At 40.9% G+C, this 19,205-nt stretch overlaps 1 protein-coding gene across 13 annotated transcripts in view; it reads left to right on the top strand.

Annotated features, from left to right (window-relative positions):
- Nucleotides 1-19,205, top strand: part of PTPRK (protein tyrosine phosphatase receptor type K) — a 591,026-nt gene that overhangs the window by 499,256 nt on the left and 72,565 nt on the right. The window lies entirely within an intron of this gene.

Here is a 19,205-nt window from a genome sequence, read left to right on the forward strand (position 1 = left end):
ATGTATATCAATAGCTACATTCAGTTTGACTTCTGTTTACCAGATGTTTTAATGGAAGTCTTTTTCACTGTTCAATATAATGATGTCTGGGTCTCCAATTGCTATGAAATATCTAAGCTATATATCCTGTTGGTTGATGTAGAACATATGGTTTTGAAAAAAATCAGTGTTTGGCCAGCGCCGCGGCTCACTAGGCTAATCCTCCACCTGCGGTGCCGGCACACCGGGTTCTAGTCCCGGTCGCGGCTCCGGATTCTGTCCCGGTTGCCCCTCTTCCAGGCCAGCTCTCTGCTGTGGCCCGGGAGTGCAGTGGAGGATGGCCCAAGTAGTTGGGCCCTGCACCCGCATTGGAGACCAGGATAAGTACCTGGCTCCTGCCATCGGATCAGCGCGGTGCGCCGGCCGCAGCTGCGGTGGCCATTGGAGGGTGAACCAACGGCAAAGGAAGACTTTTCTCTCTGTCTCTCTCTCTCACTGTCCACTCTGCCTGTAAAAAAAAAAAAAAAAAAAATCAGTGTTAAAACTGCATGGAAATTTTCTTTGTAAAGCCAAAATTTCAGTTTTACTGAAATAGAGAAATATTTCACATTGCTAAACTGTGTATTGATTGCTTTTATTTTCAGTTTTTTAATTGACCACATAACCAGTAATGTGTGCATTTTCCTAATCTATTGCCATGAGCAAAGTATTTCTTTACCTAAATGATGCTAAAATGCTTTCTGTAGATCTGTAAATCTTACTGACATTCTCTATATTTTTCTTTCCCAGCTCAAGTCTTCACTGAAATAAGTATATAGCAAAATCCTAATTATGCTAGACTTATTGCCTGAATATATTAGTGCTAAATGAATAGTAAACCCTAAATTCAATTTTCTAAATGTTATTTTAAATACACGTTCTCAGACCTTGATAAGCAAATGCTCTCAGAGTCTCTAAGAGAGTTTATTTGGCTAACTCTCAGAGGACTGGCCTGCCCCTCATTTGCATCCTGCTTTTGTTTGGTTCCATGCACAGGAACTCATCATGCAGGATATCAGAATATGACCTAAATTAACTTTTCTGTGGGAAGTATAGGGACCTCAGGATAGAATATTCCAGATTCAAATTTCCCTTGAGATATAAATTAATTCAGTCTAAATCTGGGAAGACTTAAATGACTTAGTACATAATATCTCTCCCGAAGAGAATCTAACAGTGACAGGGACCTAGGTCTAGAGATCAAATGTACAGGCCTACTTACTAAGTAGAGTCAGATAAATCTGATTAGTCCAGAATGAAAGGGCAGAGAGAGGTGAGAGGCAGCACCGTGAACAGTGAACAGTCTTCCTTCCAAGCACGACTGAAAAGATGAGTTCCAGAGAAGACAGAGAAATCAGGTCATTTGCTTTCAAAAAAAATAGGGATAATTGGTAATCCTTTTCAAGGATTCTTCATAATTTTGTTATATATCTAATTTTTGGCCACCTTTATTCATGTTTTTAGTTTCTATATATTGCTGTATCCCTTCTATTAAGTATGTGGATTGCCATGCATTGAGTATAGAGGCTCAGGAGAATGAAAGTACAAACATGTGTAATCCATATTGGATTTTAGACTCTCACATCCCTGTTACTTTTTGATATTCTTTCTCTTCTTTCCTTTTGCATCTACAAAAGGCTCTTCTCTCTTGTTCATGGCTAATAAATTTCACTTGTCTTAACAAATCCCTTTTTTAAAAATCATGTGGTGCCAGTGCCGTGGCGCTGTAGGTTAGTCGGCATCCCATTTGGGCACCGGTTCTAGTCTCAGCTGCTCCTCTTCCAATCCAGCTCTCTGCTATGGCCTGGGAATGCAGTAGAAGATGGCCCAACTCCCTGGGCCCCTGCACTCACATGGGAGACCAGGAGGAGGCACCTGGCTCCTGGCTTTGGATCGGCATAGCTCCAGCCATTGTGGCCATTTGGAGAATGAACCAGTGGATGGGAGACCTTTCTCTCTGTCTCTTCCTCTCACTGTCTGTAACTCTACCACTCAAATAAATAAAATCTTTAAAAGAAAATCATGTGTTTATGGAGAGAAAGAGAGAGAGAAACCTCTCCATGCCCCCAAATGTCTGCAATAGCTAGGGCTGAGCCAGGACAAAGCCAGGAGCTGGCAACTTAATCCAGGTCTCCCACATGAGTGACAGGGACTCAACTACTTGAGTCATCACCTGATGCCTCCCAGGTTACCACATTAGCAAAAAACTGGAATCAGAAACAGAGCCAGGACTCAAACTCAGGCACTCTGATCTATGACATGGCTGTGCTGCCTGGGATCTTAATTGCTAGCCAAATGCCTATCTCTGTTATCATCTTGCCTATAAAGTTACTATTCTTTTTTCAACTTGGTGTCTAGTAATCATCTTCCATTTAGTTTATCTGTGAGGCTGAGTATTTGTTCCTGAAGCATTTTCTGAGGGTAGCTGCTCCCAGGAGCATAGTGTAGCCACCTAGAGCTGTAAAACTTGTGGTTTTAATGGACTCATGCTTTTACAGCCCTTGGGCAGGCCTAGGCAACATGTGACTCTCTTCATGTTTTGACCCATGCTTATAAAACAGACGTTCCCCAACCTTTGACCAGACCCAAAATACAACTACCATTTTATAACATTCTATATATCATGAAGCAATATCTATTCCATCCTTCAGCATACATATCTTCAAAAGAAAACCAAACTTTCCTTTTTTTTGATATAAAGAAGAAGAAAAGGAAATAAAGTAATATATACTTATTGCCTAAATGAACAATCACACTAGGAAAGATAAGTAACACTGATGTTTGCCCCTGTTTTTAGAACAAGGTTACCATGTTATTATCTTGTGTCCAGATGATATTTGCAGAAAGGATTTGGTAATGCTTTTGACAAAAAGAGAATTAATATAATTGTTTTTAAAAGACAACATATTTTGAGTAGAATAATAACATTACAAACAGTAGAAAATGAGCATGCTCAGATTTTAACCACCAGAAACAACCTTTAAAAATAGGCGTTTCAAAATTTTCATATCTGTTTCTCTTGCATCCTTCTCCTAACTAATATGCTTTTCTGACATCACTATGAAATACCTAATATTATCTCAGATACTTACTTCTTTAATTTTTCTCACTTTGATTTAAACATTTCATTCAGTTAATCCACAAGTATTTATTAAGGACTTAACATACTTTATATAACTCCAAATCAGATTTTGCGTATCTAATTATTATTGTCAATCCTTTTTCTTCAAGTTAAAAATGAAACAAAATTAGTGTCTGGCAGAACTACTCCATTCTCCAGAGGGGAGCTGTGAATTCTAAAACTTTCAGGGTTTTATTTTTCCTCCTCATGATGCATTCAAAAATCTAAAGGAAGGAGCCAGTGTTGTGGCATAGTGGGTTAAGCCACCACCTATGATGCCAGCATCCCATACGGATGCCTTTTCGTGTCCTGGCTGCTCCACTTCCAATCCAGCTCCCTGCTGTTGCACCTGGGAAAACCGTGGAAGATGGCCCAAGTACTTGGGCCCCTGTACCAACATGCTAGATGTGGATAAAGCTTCTAGCTCCAGCCCTGGCTGTTGCGACCAATTTGGGAGTAAACCAGCAATGGAAGCATGTATTATCTCTCTCTCTCCCTCTCCCTCTCCCTCTCCCTCTCCCTCTCCCTCTCCCTCTCCCTCTCCCTCTCCCTCTCCCTCTCCCTCTCCCTCTCCCTCTCCCTCTCTCCATATCACTTTCCTTGTACCTCTGCCTTTAAAATAAATAAGTGAATAAAATCTAATGAGAGTTTTAAGTTTCACAAATGTTGAACTATCATTTTTCTTTTCATTAGTCTCTAAATCTGAGTATATATTTTACAGTACTCTAAAATGTTAATAATCCTGTACTGACTACATGAATGAGTGAATTTACAATTACATGAGTGAATCAAACTTGTATTTTAAACCTACATTTTTTTTCTTAAATGAAGATCTTATTATTCTCTCCTTTTACCAAAAGGAAGCTTCTGTTAAATGCTTTGATGGTTGAAATGGTGGTGATCAAAAATTGATCTTCAGTTTGAATGCATGTCATAACTTTTTTATCATGTTGTGAGATTATTTTTGAATATAACAGAGATGTTGACTAGGTCTGCATTAACTGCCTTTTTCTATAGTAAGGCATCATCTTTCTGTCAGTTTTTAAAAAATGCACTTCCCTTTGTATAAAAAGCATATCATAGGTTTGCAGACCAAGACCAGATGCACTGATATATATATATATATATATATATATATATCCGTGACAGATGTTACAGACCAGTTTGGAGTCAAGGAACTGGTCCTAAGTAAAAGGATACCTCACAAAGTTCCTAGAAAATGAAATTCAAAGATATGCTAATTTGGGTGCAAAATGTTTCAAATCCATGAGTATCCATATAAAGAGTATGCTTTATTATATAAAGGTAGGTCTCTGCGAAGTTCAAAGAATCTTTGGCATTCATATGCCCCTTGTCAGATCCAGTTATGTATACTAAAGCATTCCTGACTTATGAAATTAACCCTTAATCATCAATTTTACCTTTTATTGTAAAATTTTTCCATTATCTTTAAATTGCCATTTCATTTAAATTCTAAATCTGTGTGTCAATAAAATAAAGCAAAACTGCATCTTCATGCAGTAATAGCAGTCATATGCTATACTGAATTCCTCAGAAATTGAACAAGGTGAAAGCTCCGAAGACAGCTATGATCTCATGAAATTTGGACATAGTCCTAAACTGTTTGGAAAGAGAGCTTTGTCAGCTGGCTTTTCACGCTCTAAATCTGACTTCAATAACTGCCACCTTCTACCACAATTTATCAGTTTTACCTTAGTATTTCCTGATTTTCCTCCAACAAAATCCACCGTCAAATTAAAAGCATACTTCTGGCAACTATGCCAGGCCTAAGTTGCTACCCTTATATTCCAAAATCAGTAGTGTTTTTCCAAGTTATTCTTTAGGGAATGTGACAACAGGAGCCATTTACAAATACTAAAAATGTGTTCCTTTCCTTGTTTCTCCTCATCGACCACCCCCTCCATTCCAAACAGCCCCCTTTTATCTTCCTTTACCTTGTTGTCTGCTATCCAAAGTGAAATAGCTGCTTTTTTCCTTGGACAATGACATAGTGTAGCACTGGGTCAGAGTGTACCTCTGAGTATTGCAACAGTGGCCTAAAATGTGTGTGTGTATGTGTGTGTGTGTATACTCAGAGGTATACATACACATACATTCATACATATATACACATATATATATGTATATAAATTTATTTATTTTGGGGAGGTGCACACGGACACATACACATACATATCTCCCATTTGCTGGTTCATTTCCCAAATGCTCACAATAGCCAAGACTAGGCCAGTGTGAAGCCAGGAGCCAGGAACTCAATCCAGGTCTGCCATATGGGTGAAAGTGACCTAACTATTTTATCTAAGACCTGCTGCCTCCCAGAGTGTGAATTCATAGAACGCTTCATTAGGGAGCAGACCTAGAACTCAAACTCAGGGACTCTGGCCTCCCAAGTGACATCTTACCTCCTAGGCCAGATGCCTACCCTTAAAAAATTGCATTTATCACACAAAGGAATAAGATCTGTAGCCCGATCCAAGAAATACTGTCTTGGATGCTTTAACTCTTCACATGACTGATAATCCTTAACTAACATACACTATACTGTGCTTCTGTTCCTTCAGGAACCCAATCTATATCTGTGATGGAAGTAATTGACTACTTTACTCATTGTATTGATTAATAATATTAAAAAATTAGAACCTACCAAACCTTGGAGATCTTTCAGCCTTTGGAAAGTTGAATTATTGCATTTTTCATCCTTCAAAAGGGGAATATTTTCACCTTTATAGTTAAATAACTGTTCATTTCTGATGTTTACTTCCCTTTTTAAATCTACCTGCAACCAATATAGAGGCTATTAAGACATTATAGGCCAGCTCTGTGGCTCAATAGGCTAATCCTCTGCCTGCGGTGCCAGCACCCCAGGTTTTAGTCCCAGTCGGGGCGCCGGATTCTGTCCCGGTTGCTCCTCTTCCAGTCCAGCTCTCTGCTGTGGCCCAAGAGTGCAGTGGAGGATGGCCCAAGTCCTTGTGCCCTGCACCCGCATGGGAGACCAGGAGAAGCACCTGGCTCCTGGCTCCTGGCTCCTGGCTTCGGATCAGCACAGTGTGCTGGCCACAATGTGCCGGCCGGAGCGGCCATTGAGGGGTGAACCAACGGGAAAGGAAGACCTTTCTCTCTGTCTTCTCTGTCTCTCTCTCTCACTGTCCACTCTGCCCTGTCAAAAAAAAAAAAAGACATTATAAGTAACGACCCATATATTTATTGAGAATTTCTTGGATTGTCTGTGAATAGAGTTTAGAATTGCTCTCCTAGAAGTGTGACTGGAGGGAGCTATTAGAGTTGTGGCCTTTATAAACTTTTAATAAACTAGCCAGTCCCTGTTACTAATCTGAATTTTAGGACAGGCTAAACTAGTGGGTAGAAGCCAAAGAGCATGATCTTTCACACAAAACCTGAAGCCTTAAGGAGGAAAACCACAGGCGGCTGGAAACAAAGCATAGAGCCCAGGAGTAGGAGGGGTGCTTGGATCACAATTCAGTCCCATCAAGGTGGCATGTACCAATGCCATCTTACTTGTTAAAGTGATCAGTTTAAGTTCATAATTGATCAAAAAGATAGGATTAAGTGTCAAAGGGATTACATAAATAAGACCAGTGTCTGCAAATAATAATTGATAGAATTAAAAAGGAGAGAATGATCCTACATGGGAAGCAGGATACACAGCAGACTCATAGAATGGCAGATGTCCTAAACAGCACTCTGGCCTCAGAATCAGCCCTTAAGACATTCGGATCTGACTAAAAAGTCCATGAGAGTTTGCAGGCATGGAAAGCCAAGACACTCTGGCAAAAAAAAAAAAAAAAAAAAAAAAAAAAAAAACTAAATGAAAGATCTCTGTGTGTGAGACCCCAGCGGAAAGAACAGGCCATCAAAGAAGTCAGTACCTTCCTCTGAAGGGAGGAGAGAACTTCCTGTTTGAATATGGCCTTGTCTAGACAAGATCAGAGTTGAACTCAAGAGGCTTCCATAGCCTTGGCAGCTCATGACAACAGCCTCAGGTGATTACTGATGTCATAAATTAGAGTGTCAGTTGTTAAATCAACAACGGGAGTCACTGTGCACTTACTCCCCAGGTAGGACCTCTGTCCTTAATGTATTGTACTATGCGAATTAACAGTAAAACTGTACTCAAACAGTATTCTATAATTTGTGTGTCTTTGTGGGTGTAGTCCGTTGAAATCTTTACTTAATATATACTAAGTTGATCTTCTGTATATAAAGATAATTGAAAATGAATCATGATGAAGAATGGGGTGGGAGAGGGAGTGGGAGATGGGATGGTTGCGGGTGGGAGGGAGGTTATGGGAGGAAAAGCTGCTATAATTCAAAAGTTGTACTTTGGAAATTTATGTTTATTAAATAAAAGTTAAAAAAATAAAAAGCAACCAACTGAAGTGAAGTAGAAGGAAAGGGAAGATCAGGAGTCAGGGCTTACAGGGAGCCTAGAGGACTGAAGCAACAGCCAGCAGAAGCCCCAGCTGTCTGCATTATATAGGAGCCAGAAATTAGGAACAGGTCATAGGTCTTAAGTCAAAAAAGCTTCTGATACAAGAGCAGGCCCAACAACCCAGAAATACTTGAACTTTCCAAATAATGTCTGCCTTCCACAGCAAGACCTTGTTGTGACTGCTACTGCACTGGCCTATTGCAGTGTATGCTGCTTGCACCTTGGTCATTAGTCACACCTGGAGAACCTGTGTGAGGGCATAGATGCAGACAAGACATGAGACCCAGATGCTAATTCAGATGGGACTCTGAACTACTCTGATGCCTTCCCTTTGGGAAGAGAAAGTAGTAGGTGGTACATCTTTTTCAGTTTAAAATTTAGTGTCCTTTAAACTGTCTCAAGTTGGTGTAAGATCTACAAATTGAAATGTTGGGAAGAGAAAACCAGTCCAACTTCAAGCAGTTTTGATTGCAGAAACATTTGTGGGTGGAGCTGTTAGGGAAGACAGGGGCAGGGTTAATTTTTAAAAATAAAATTGGAGTTTTGGTTACCTTGCATCTTCTCACTAGCTGTGAGCCCCTCTACAGCAACAGAAGACAATTACCATAGTCTTTTCTTACACAGAACATTCAGAAATTTTACAAAGACATCAAAATTACAAGGATGCATTGTTTTATTGTGCTCCATAGATATTTCATGTTTTATAGGATTGTAATCACCCTTGGTTCAGCATATTTTTTCAGTATCACTTTTTTCAACAGTATGGGTTCACTTTGTGTCCTCATTAAATGTTGATAATTCTTGCAGTATTTTAGACTTTTTCATTATAATATCTGTTAAGGTGATATATGATCAGGGGTCTTTGATGTTATTAGTGTAATTGTTTGAGGTGCCACTAACTCATATAATGTAGTCCCATCTTACTTCATTTTCCTAAGGACTCCTTATTCCCTGAAACACAGGGATATTAAATTTAGGCCAATTAATAATGTAGTAACCGGGACCGGCGCCATGGTGCACTAGGTTAATCCTCCACCTGCGGCGCTGGCATCCCTTATGGGCACTGGTTCTAGTCCCCGTTGCTCCTCTTCCAGTCCAGCTCTCTGCTAGGGCCTGGAAGGCAGTGGAGGATGGCCCAAGTTCTTGGGCCCCTGCACCCGCATGGGAGACCAGGAGAAGCACCTGGCTCCTGACTTCAGATCGCCGCAGCTCTGGCATTGCGGCCACTTGGGGAGTGAACCAACAGAAGGAAGACCTTTCTCCCTGTCTCTTTCAGTGTCTGTAACTCTGCCTGTCAAATAAATAAATAACAAATCTTTAAAAAAATTTTAAAAAATCATGTACTAACCTTTACGTGCTCAAAAGAATGAAGGAATTACATGACTCTCACTTTAAATCAAAAGCCAAAAGTGATTTTACTCAATGAGGAAGGCATGTCGAAAGTCAAGCCAGGCCAAAAGCCAGGTCTGTTGCACTAAACGTTCGACCAAATTGTGAATGAAAAGTTCCTGAAAGAAATTAAAAGTGCTGCTACAGTGAACACACAGATGCTAAGAAAGCAAAACAAACTCACTGCTGATGTGGAGAAATTTTTAGTGGTTTACGAAGATCAAAGCAGCTATTTTCCTTAAAATAGAGGCTAACCCAGAGCAAAGCCCCAACTTTCTTCAATTCCATGAAAGCTGAGAGAGATGGAGAAGCTCATGAGAAAAGTTTGACGCTATCATAGGTTGAGTAATAAGGTTTAAGGAAAAAGGTCTCCCCATAAAATGAAAGTCCAAAGTGAAACACCAGAAGTTGCTGTAGAAGCTATAGCAAGTTATCCAGAAAGTCTGGCTAAGGTCATTGATGATGTTGGCTACATAAAACAAAAAATATTTCCTGTAGACAAAATAGCCTTCTCTTGGAAGAAGATGCCATTTCAGGCTTTCATAGCTAGAGAGGAGAAATCAGTGCCTGGCCTTACAGCTTCAGAGGATGAGCTGACTCTCCTTGTAAGGTACTAATTCAGATGAAGACCTTAAGTTGAAGCCAGTGCTTATTTACCATTCCAAATACCTAAGGCCCATAGAAATTATACTAAGTCCACTCTGCACTCTGTAAGTGGAACAACCAAACCTAGATGAAAGCACACCCGTTTACAACATGGCTTACTGAATATGTTAAGCCCACTGTTGAAACCTGCTACTCAGAAAGGGAAACAATATTTCCTTCAAAATACTGCCGTTCAGTGATAATGTGCCTGGTCACCCAAGAGTGCTGATAGAGATGCACAAGGAGATGAATGTTGTTTTCATGCCTGCTAACACAACATCCATTCTACAGCCCACGGGTCCAGGAGTAATTTTGACTTTCCAGTTTTGCTGTTTAAGAAATGTTATTTCCTGGTAACAGATATGAAACACACAGTTAAATAGAAATAATAGATTCTAGTGTTCCATAACACAGTGGAGTGGACTGTAGTTCCCAATAATGGATTATATGGAATTGTAGAACAGGAACTAGTAGTTCCCAAATATAAAGAAAAGAAAATGGAAGTACTAATTGCCTGATTTGATTGGCTAATGCTATATACATGTGTTGAAATATTGCACTGTACCCCCCAAAAATATACAGATATTACATGTTAATTAAAAATTTATAAAATCAATTAAAATTTAAGAAAAGGAAGGCATTTGCTAAGGCTAGAGCTACCATGGATAGCTCTCATGGATCTGGGTCAAGTAAATAGAAAAGCTTCTGGAAAGAAACCAATATAGATACCATAAAGAACATTTTTGATTCATGAGAGGAAATCAAAATATCAAAATTAACAAGAGATTATTCAGGTCAAACGGAAGGTGCAGAAAGAGATGTGGCAGAAGTTCATTGTAGAACTCCTGTGGCTGCAACAAAGGCAGCCAATGCAAGGGGCTGTGCATGTGGTGTGCACCCTGGGCACAGGCAATGTGGCTGCCCTGAGGGCCTTCACGCCCAGCTGTCGCCGGTCGTCAACTGTGCGCACTCAGCCGTCCTAACTGTGCACCATATCAGGCCCGTGCCTGGGCCTCCACTGAACTCACTTCTCCGGGAGGGCACCGACTGGCTTTCTGGGGAGAGGTCTGGGTATTATGTGTTGCATGTTGTCTTCTGTCACCTTATGCTTTGGACATAGAGGACAGGACAGCACCCACCCACCACCCCTCCTGCAGTCAGAACCCTGCTGGTCCCAGGATACCCCCCCGGGGTGGTCCATTTCCACCCATGGGAGCATCAACCATGCTAGCAGGTCCCTAACGGCTCCAGGCTTCTGGCGAGGAGGGGAGGGGCCTCTGAACCCTGTCACCTGGACACTTATATCCAGGGTCCTCGCGTCCCCAGCGTCACCACCCACTGACCACCCAGATGACCACCCCTTCCCTGTGCAGAAGTGGAGCTGCCTCCATTTTCCTTGAGGCTTTGTGATTGACTTTGGCCACATACCTTCCTGGGCATTTGTTCATTTGTTTTCTATTTTTATTTTGTATACCGAGGGTATTTGGGGTGGGGTTGTTTTTTGAGATGTGTGATATGTGTGATTCTTTTATGGAGTTCTTTGCTTCATTAAATGTTTAAGTATTCTAAAGATATGTAATATTTGGATCAGATGTTGTGAATATTAGTAGAGATAAAGCTATTTTATTCTGTATTTTTAAAACCATTCCATACAAATAGAAAGCTCTCCTAGATGAAAAAAAAAAGAGAGGTTATAAGAAGTTGATTGATTCCAGCCACCTTAAGGACTTTGCTGGGTCCAGTACTTCATTGGTGGAAGTAGCTGCAGATCTGGTGGAAACAGAATGAGAACTAGAATAGCAATGAGGACTGAAGATGGGACTGGATTGCTGCAATCTCATGGTAACTATGCGAATGAATAGGAATTGTTTCTTCTGGATGAGGAAAGAAGTAATTTCTTGAGATGGACTCTGCTCCTTGTGAAGATGCTAAGAATGTGTTGAATGATAGTAAAAGTTTTGTAATAATACATAAATTGCACTGATAATCAGTAGCAGAGTTTAAGTAGATTGACTCTAATTTTGAAATAAGTTTTCATGTGGGTAAAATACTTTCCACACCATCACATGCTATGGAGTAGTTGAAGTGGTCAGCTTCATTTTTATGTTATTTTCTGTTTTTGATTTGGAGATTGCTCTCATTTACTAGTTCATTCCCCACATACCCACAATGGCTGGGGCTGAAATGGGGCTGATGCCACAGCCAGGAGCTGAGAATGCAATCCAGGTCTCCCACCTGGGTGCAGGAACATGGTTATTAGAAGTACCACCATTGCCTCCCAGGGTCTACACTGGTGGGAAGTTGGGGTCTGGCACTGTAGTCTGGAATTGGTGTGTGACATGTGCATCTCAAACACTAGGCTAACCGCCCACTCCTGTGTTCTTATTTTAATAAATTGCCACAGCCACCTAACCTTCAGCAACCACTGGCCTGATCAGTCAACAGTTGTCATCATTGAGACAACACCTTCCTCTAGCAAAACGATTTTAACACTCTGTAGGCTCATGTGGTTGTTAGCATTTTTAGCAATTAAGTGCTTTTTAAAATATTTATTTATAGCCGGCGCCGTGGCTCACTAGGCTAATCCTCCGCCTTGCGGCGCCTGCACACCGGGTTCTAGTCCCGGTCGGGGCGCCAGATTCTGTCCTGGTTGTCCCTCTTCCAGGCCAGCTCTCTGCTGTGGCCAGGGAGTGCAGTGGAGGATGGCCCAAGTGCTTGGGCCCTGCACCCCATGGGAGACCAGGAAAAGCACCTGGCTCCTGGCTCCTGCCATCGGATCAGTGCGGTACGCCGGCCGTAGCGTGCTGTCCGCGGCGGCCATTGGAGGGTGAACCAACGGCAAAAGGAGGACCTTTCTCTCTGTCTCTCTCTCTCACTGTCCACTCTGCCTGTCAAAAAAAAAATTTATTTAATGGGACCTGTACTGTGGCAGAGTTGGTAAAGCCTCTGCCTGTAGTACCAGCATCCCATATAGTTACCAGTTTGAATTCTGGCTACTCCACTTCCAAAAAAAAAAAAAAAAAAAAAAAAAAACACCAAGATTTATTTATTGATTTGAAAGGGAGAGAGATATAGAGCAAAAACACTTCCAACTGCTGTTTCAATCCCGAAGTGGCCACAGCAGCTACATCTGGGCCATCTGAAACCAGGAGCCAGTAACTCTATTCTGGTCTCTCACACGGGTAACAGGGGCACAAGTCCTTAGGCCATCATCTGCTTCCTCCCAGGTTCATTAGTGGCAAGCTGGATCAGAAGCAGAGAAGCCAGGACTTAAATTTGTACTCTAATGTGGGATGCAGGCATTGTGAATGGTGTCCTAACCCACTGCCCCACATTGCTGGCCCCTGCAGTAAGGTATTTTTAATTAAGGTCTGTGCATTGTAATTTTAGATGAAATAATATCGCATGCCTAATTGACTACAGAGTATAAACATAACACTGCACTGAGAAACCGAAATGTTAATGTGACTTAGGCTATTGCAGTGCTCATATTTGCTCTGTTGCAATGGTCTGGAACTGAACCTGCAATATCTCTGAGATGTGCCTGTTCTTCATCAATTTCTGAGAATGATTCAACGAGTTTCATTTCCCATCTGCCCCTATTTTGAATTCCTAACATTTCCCCTGAAGAATTTATAGCATTAGTGTCACACAACTACATTATTGTACATTTATTTTCTTTCCCAACAAAGTGCAGTTTCAAACGGCAGAAACCGTATCTTTAGCTGTCATTTGAAGAAAGTGATCAGGCTTGAAATCAAATGACCTGGGTTCAACAAACAAGTTGCATGACCTTAGCCCAGTCACATGTCTCAGTTTAGATTGCCTGCCTATAAATCCAGTTGAATGAAAACTTCTCAGGGATGTGGTACAAGATGAAGTCAGAACACAGAAGACATGATTTCCTTATCTCTGCTTGACCTGCTATGTCTGTGCTTTCATTTATTTCATATATTGGGCTTTTTGTTTTTTATCTCCACTGCTAGTATTTTCATTGATGATGTTGTCCAATATGCCTTCCTTTTTTTTTTTTTTTTTTTTTGACAGGCAGGGTTAGAGAGAGACAGAGAGAAAGGTCTTCCGTTAGTTCACCCCCCAAGTGGCCGCTATGGCTGGCGCGTTGTGGCCAGTGCACTGTGCTGATCCGATGGCAGGAGCCAGGTGCTTCTCCTGGTCTCCCATGCGGGTGCAGGGCCCTAGGACCTGGCCATCCTCCACTTCACTCCCGGGCCACAGCAGAGAGCTGGCCTGGAAGAGGGGCAACCGGGACATAACTGGCACCCCAACCGGGACTAGAACCTGGTGTGCCACCGCCGCAGGCGGAGGATTAGCCTGTTGAGCTGTAGCACTGGCCCAACATGCCTTCCAAACTTAGTTTAATTTCATTCCAACATTTCACTTGTATTATTTGCATACTTCTTTGCAGCAGTGGCTAATAGGACTTGTGTTGGGGGCAGGGTAGATGCATGCTATGATGCAATCATTGAATTTTCACATGTTCATCACAGTTTACATGTGAAAAGGTCAAGGTTGCCCATATGATATATCATTTTATATTTTTGAGGAGAATTATTTTTATGTCAGCTTAAAATTCTTCTTGAACTTGATTTCTCATCTAGGACAATAAAATTGAAACCTGATATGTGCATGTTTCTTTGTACAGAAAATGAGCTGCTTTTAAAAAGAATAATCCATCTGCTATCTGATCAGCCATGTAGGACTGATTCTTTGGAAATGAAGAAGCTCTCCATTTTCAGTTTAAGTCACACATGTGAAGGCTTTGATAAGATTAAAATAATCCAAGGAAGCAATTTCAAGATGCACAGCTAGAAATAAAAACTGAGAAACAACCATGTCTCACATGATAGTCACTTAATGGAAGAATCAGGTTGTAAGGACGTTCTTCAGATAGTGTCAGTATATACAGATAAATATGAACAGCTGCTGGTTGAGCTAGAAGCACTGCTGGTTAAGTTAGAAATTTATGATTTTTTTATCTTTCAAAATGTGTCTCTTTCCTGCTGCTTTATATTCTTTTTAAAGAGCCAATTATGTTGTCACTTGGGGATTGTACTTTTGGGTGACATTAGTTGCTTTAGATGCTCTGGCTAGATCACTTTTACACAGCTTGTAAACCCTAGTTTCTGTTCATGGCTCGCAGTCTCCCCTTCTTGGAATCACTCACAGCTGAAGAGCACTTGCTGTGTTTAGGGCTACCGTGCCTACCTCCCAATCCTATCATCCACAACCAATGACTAACTGGCATAGGGTGTACAAAAGGCCGGTTCAGTTGTTTCAAGTTGAGGTCAACTCTGGAGCAAGTCTAGCTCCAGAGCTCCTAGGTTGATCAAACTGAATTTAGACGCTAGTAGAGATCACATTCCTACTTAGCTCCCAACACTCTTGTACCTTGTTTCCTTCTGTCCTTTATACTGTAGAGCGCTCCATCAGTGAATCATGTACATCCTAATCCTTGTCTCAGGCTCAGCTGCTAGCAGCACTACCCTAAAACAGTGATTATTGTGAAAGTATAGCTCCTACCTTCTTTCGTCTTTCATCCTCATCCTTCACAACATCTGGAATACGGTGCTCACAAGTATTTTGAAGAGAGGGCAAAGTAAGAAATGTGACTTTCATTTGGCCAAGTGCTAAAGGTAGGAGATGCATAATTGAAATCCCAAGCACTCTCCTGCAATCCTAGCCTTATTTGAATCTGAATTCTTGGCCCATTGAGAATTGGAAACATGGTGGAATTGGAGAGCAGAATTAGAGTACTGTCAAAATGGAATCCATTTAACATTCTAGCTGCAAATCAAAAACCATCAAAGCATCATATCAAAAAAGTTCTCGTGAAAGTTTAAGAGAATATTTAATTAGCATAATTTTTCTGTGCACCTTACTCTCTGTCAGCATGTGCTTGCTGGGCAGGGACAAAATATATAAAATATGCAATATGTGGTTTGTGCTTTTAAGAAATTGTGACTCATGGGGGAACCAGATAGGTAAGCTAATAATGCCATGCCATGTATTTACCCTTGAAACATAAATTCCTTATAAAAAAGGCACTTAAGATGAGTTGTTGAAAAGGCCCAGAAGCCCTGTCTATATAGGGAACAGCATGAGCAAATGTCTATGGAAATGCAAGCTGTGGAGTGTTCAGGAAGAATTTATATAGGAGTTGGTAAGAAATTAAGGCTAAAGTTTTGTGGCTACAGAATTAGGAAAGGACTGTAAGACTCAGCATTGACTTTGTCTTGACATCTGAGAGACAGCTATCATGATGGTTTAGAGATTAGTCTCTGCTTTAAAAATTCTTCAGTCAATATAGGAAGTCAAGTGTTCTATAAAAATACCCTAAAAACTATTAGTATTTATTTTATTTGCATTCACTTTCTTTTATTAAATGTTATGTGGATATGTTTCATAAATGCAGTGATTGTGATTTGCAATTATTTATAATTACTATTTTATCATGAGCTTTTCCCCCATTATTGTGTGTTTTAATGGCTGAATAGTTCCATAAATAGTTTACTATAATTTAGATTCCCTATTTTCATTTTCTCTGAAAGCTTTGCAAGCTATCAAAAAGGGCAGTGATAGGATCATTTTGGGTATTAGAAAAGCAGCACTTTCAAGCCACAGTTACATTGGGATGAGTAGGGCTTGCAGTCAGAACATGCAATAAGAGAATTGCCCCAGCATAGGGCTGGAAAGAGGTGATCATGCTGACCTCCCATCCCTATGTATAAAAGGAGGTACAGTAAGCCTCATAGGTGCTTGTGAAAGTTAATTGAAATAATATATTAAAAGAACTTGGCATTTATGAAATTCTTAAATGATCATTCATCCAACAGAGGAAGCTATGAAAAAAAGTTTTGAAAAGGTCACGTTGACTTTTAGGCCTAGAAACTGTGAGCTCTCGGAATGTGGGTACTATTGTATTTTTTTTTTTATGTGATGACTACCACTGCCAGACTTAACCTAATTGCCCGACACGTATTTCAGCTAATGAGTGGCCAGGCAATGAAACCCTGTTGGTTAGATGGGCAAACCATGGGAGACACACTGGTGGAATCTGCTTTTAATAGGGCTGATATATGCATTATTCCAAGAAATCATCAGTAAGTAAAAATACTTCAGCGATCACAAGGTGACAGGCACTTGCTTATTTTTTTTTTTTTTTCCAAAGATTCATTCTATTTATTTGAAAGTCAGAGTTACACAGAGAGAGAATGAGGCTGGGAGAGAGAGAGAGTTCTTCCATCTGCTGGTTCACTCCCCAAATGGCTGCAGTGGCTGGAGCTGGGCCAATCCAAAGCTAAGAGCCAGGAGCTTCCTCTGGGTCTCCCACGCAGGTCCAGGGGCCCAAGGACTTGGGCTATCCTCCACTGCTTTCCCAGGCTGCAGCAAGAACTGGATCGGAAGTGGAGCAGCCAGGACTTGAACCAGCATCCATATGGGATGTCAGTGCTGCTGGTGGTGGCTTTACAAGCTATGCCGCAGCACTGGCCCCAGGTGCTTGATTCTTTTGCCAGTGAAAGTGTGTTATTTGTGTACATTGATAGATACAAATAAATGATTGTTAGAAATTATAAGTTATGAGGTCCATCAAGAATCTTGAAGATTCTTAGGAAATTGTGAAATATGAGTCAAGTCTGAAAAATGGGTAAATTGTCTTTTACCTATGAAGCATTGAAATTAATCATAATAGTTTGTTTAATCTCTACCTCCCATTCTAGATTACAGACTCCAAGAGAGAAAGATTTGTTCAGACTTAAACCTCTCTCAACAGCTGCTCCAAACATATTTGTTAAATGAATAAACAAATACTATATAAGTGAAATCGGACATTGGTTTGTGTGTTGGGTTAACCACATAACAGTGTTGACATGTTCTGCTTAATGTGCTTATTCCAGTAGGAAGGAAAATGATATAAAATGAATATACCCTACTCTACTACTGAAACCCTATTCCATTAAAAGCAAATAAACAAAATGGACTATTGCTTGAGACACAGTGTACAAAGACATTATATTTTAAAAAGGTTTGTAATCTTTTTAAAATGCGATGTGTTACATCTAATAATTTCTTATTCCCTAATGTAATACTAATAACTATATATTAAGTTTCTGCTATCTGCCAAGCACTTCCACATTAATCTTCAAAACAGACCTAGAAAGTAGGAATTATTCATCTCCTTTTGAAGCTGAAAAAAAAAAAAAATGAGTCTCAAAAAGAGCAGAATAACTTGTCCCGGGTCACACAGGGAGCTTTTCCTGGCTCACATTTTCCCTGGCTCAGGGAGAACTCTCATCCCTTTCCCAGACACAGCCTTTCAGCTATTGAGAAACAGCTCGTGTATCTGGACGGTGTTATTTTACCTGATGTACAGGAAGGATCATCTGACACATATAAAAATAGGAGAAATGCAAACTTTTAAAGCAAGTTCCAAGGTGCTCTAAAGCTACTGTTTGTATGAGTCCATAGAGAATGACCAGGGATTCTGTTAGCAGTAAAAAGAAATAGCAGTAAAACTTGAAAAGAGCCTAGGCCACTCTTCCAAGATCTGTGACACAGGACACAGTGCACTTTGTTTTTCCTTGTTCATACCATGCAGTACCATCAGTTAGATCTCTTTGTCTTTCTTTTTATCTCTCTCTCTCTCTCTTTTAAAAAAGATTTCTTTATTTATTTGAGAGGCAATGACAATGAGTTACAGACAGTGAGAGGGAGAGACAGAGAGAAAGGTCTTCCGTCTGCTGGTTCACTCCCCCAAATGGCCACAACAGCTGGAGCTTGGCTGATCTGAAGCCAGGAGCCAGGAGCTTCTTCCAGGTTTACCATGAAAGTGTAGGAGCCCAAGCACCCTGAGTCATCTTGCAGTTTTCCCCAGCTATCACCAGGTTGTTGGATCGAAGTGGAGCAGCTGGAACTCAAATCGGTGCTCATGTGGGATGCTGGCACTGTAGGCAGAGGCCTAACCTACTGTGCCAGAGTCAGCACCCCCCTCTTGCTCTCTCTCTTTTTCTCTTTCCCTCCTTCTTCCCTTCCTCTCTTCCAACCTCCTCTCCTCCACCACTCTTTCCATCACTTGGACCTCATAGCATTATTCTTGATACTTGAGACATTCAGTGATCCATTTTTATTAATGTAACAAAATGCCCGAGGCTAGGTAAGGACAAGAGGTCTATTGAATCACAGTTCTGACAGTGCAAGGGAGAGGGGCCACATCTGGTGCTAGTCTCATTGCCGGCAGGGATTCAGTGCACAGCACGCTGCATGGCAAGAGAGAAGACGTGCCCATGTATGGTTTACATGTCTTTCTGTCCCTTCCTGCTTATAAAGGACCAGAATTCCATCATGGGGCTCTATCCTAATGCTTATCACTTTCCAAAAGCCCCACCTCTGAACTCCATAGTTGGATTACATTTTTGCCTTCTTAATATCTCCCAGTGAGGATTAAATTTCAACATATGAACTCTTGAGGGCATTCAAACTGTCCTAACCATAGCAAACATATATCTTGTAAAGTACCCTTTAAAACATGTTGGAAAGCATTTA

Source organism: Oryctolagus cuniculus, chromosome 5, assembly GCF_964237555.1.
Source record: "Oryctolagus cuniculus chromosome 5, mOryCun1.1, whole genome shotgun sequence".
NCBI lineage: Eukaryota > Metazoa > Chordata > Mammalia > Lagomorpha > Leporidae > Oryctolagus > Oryctolagus cuniculus.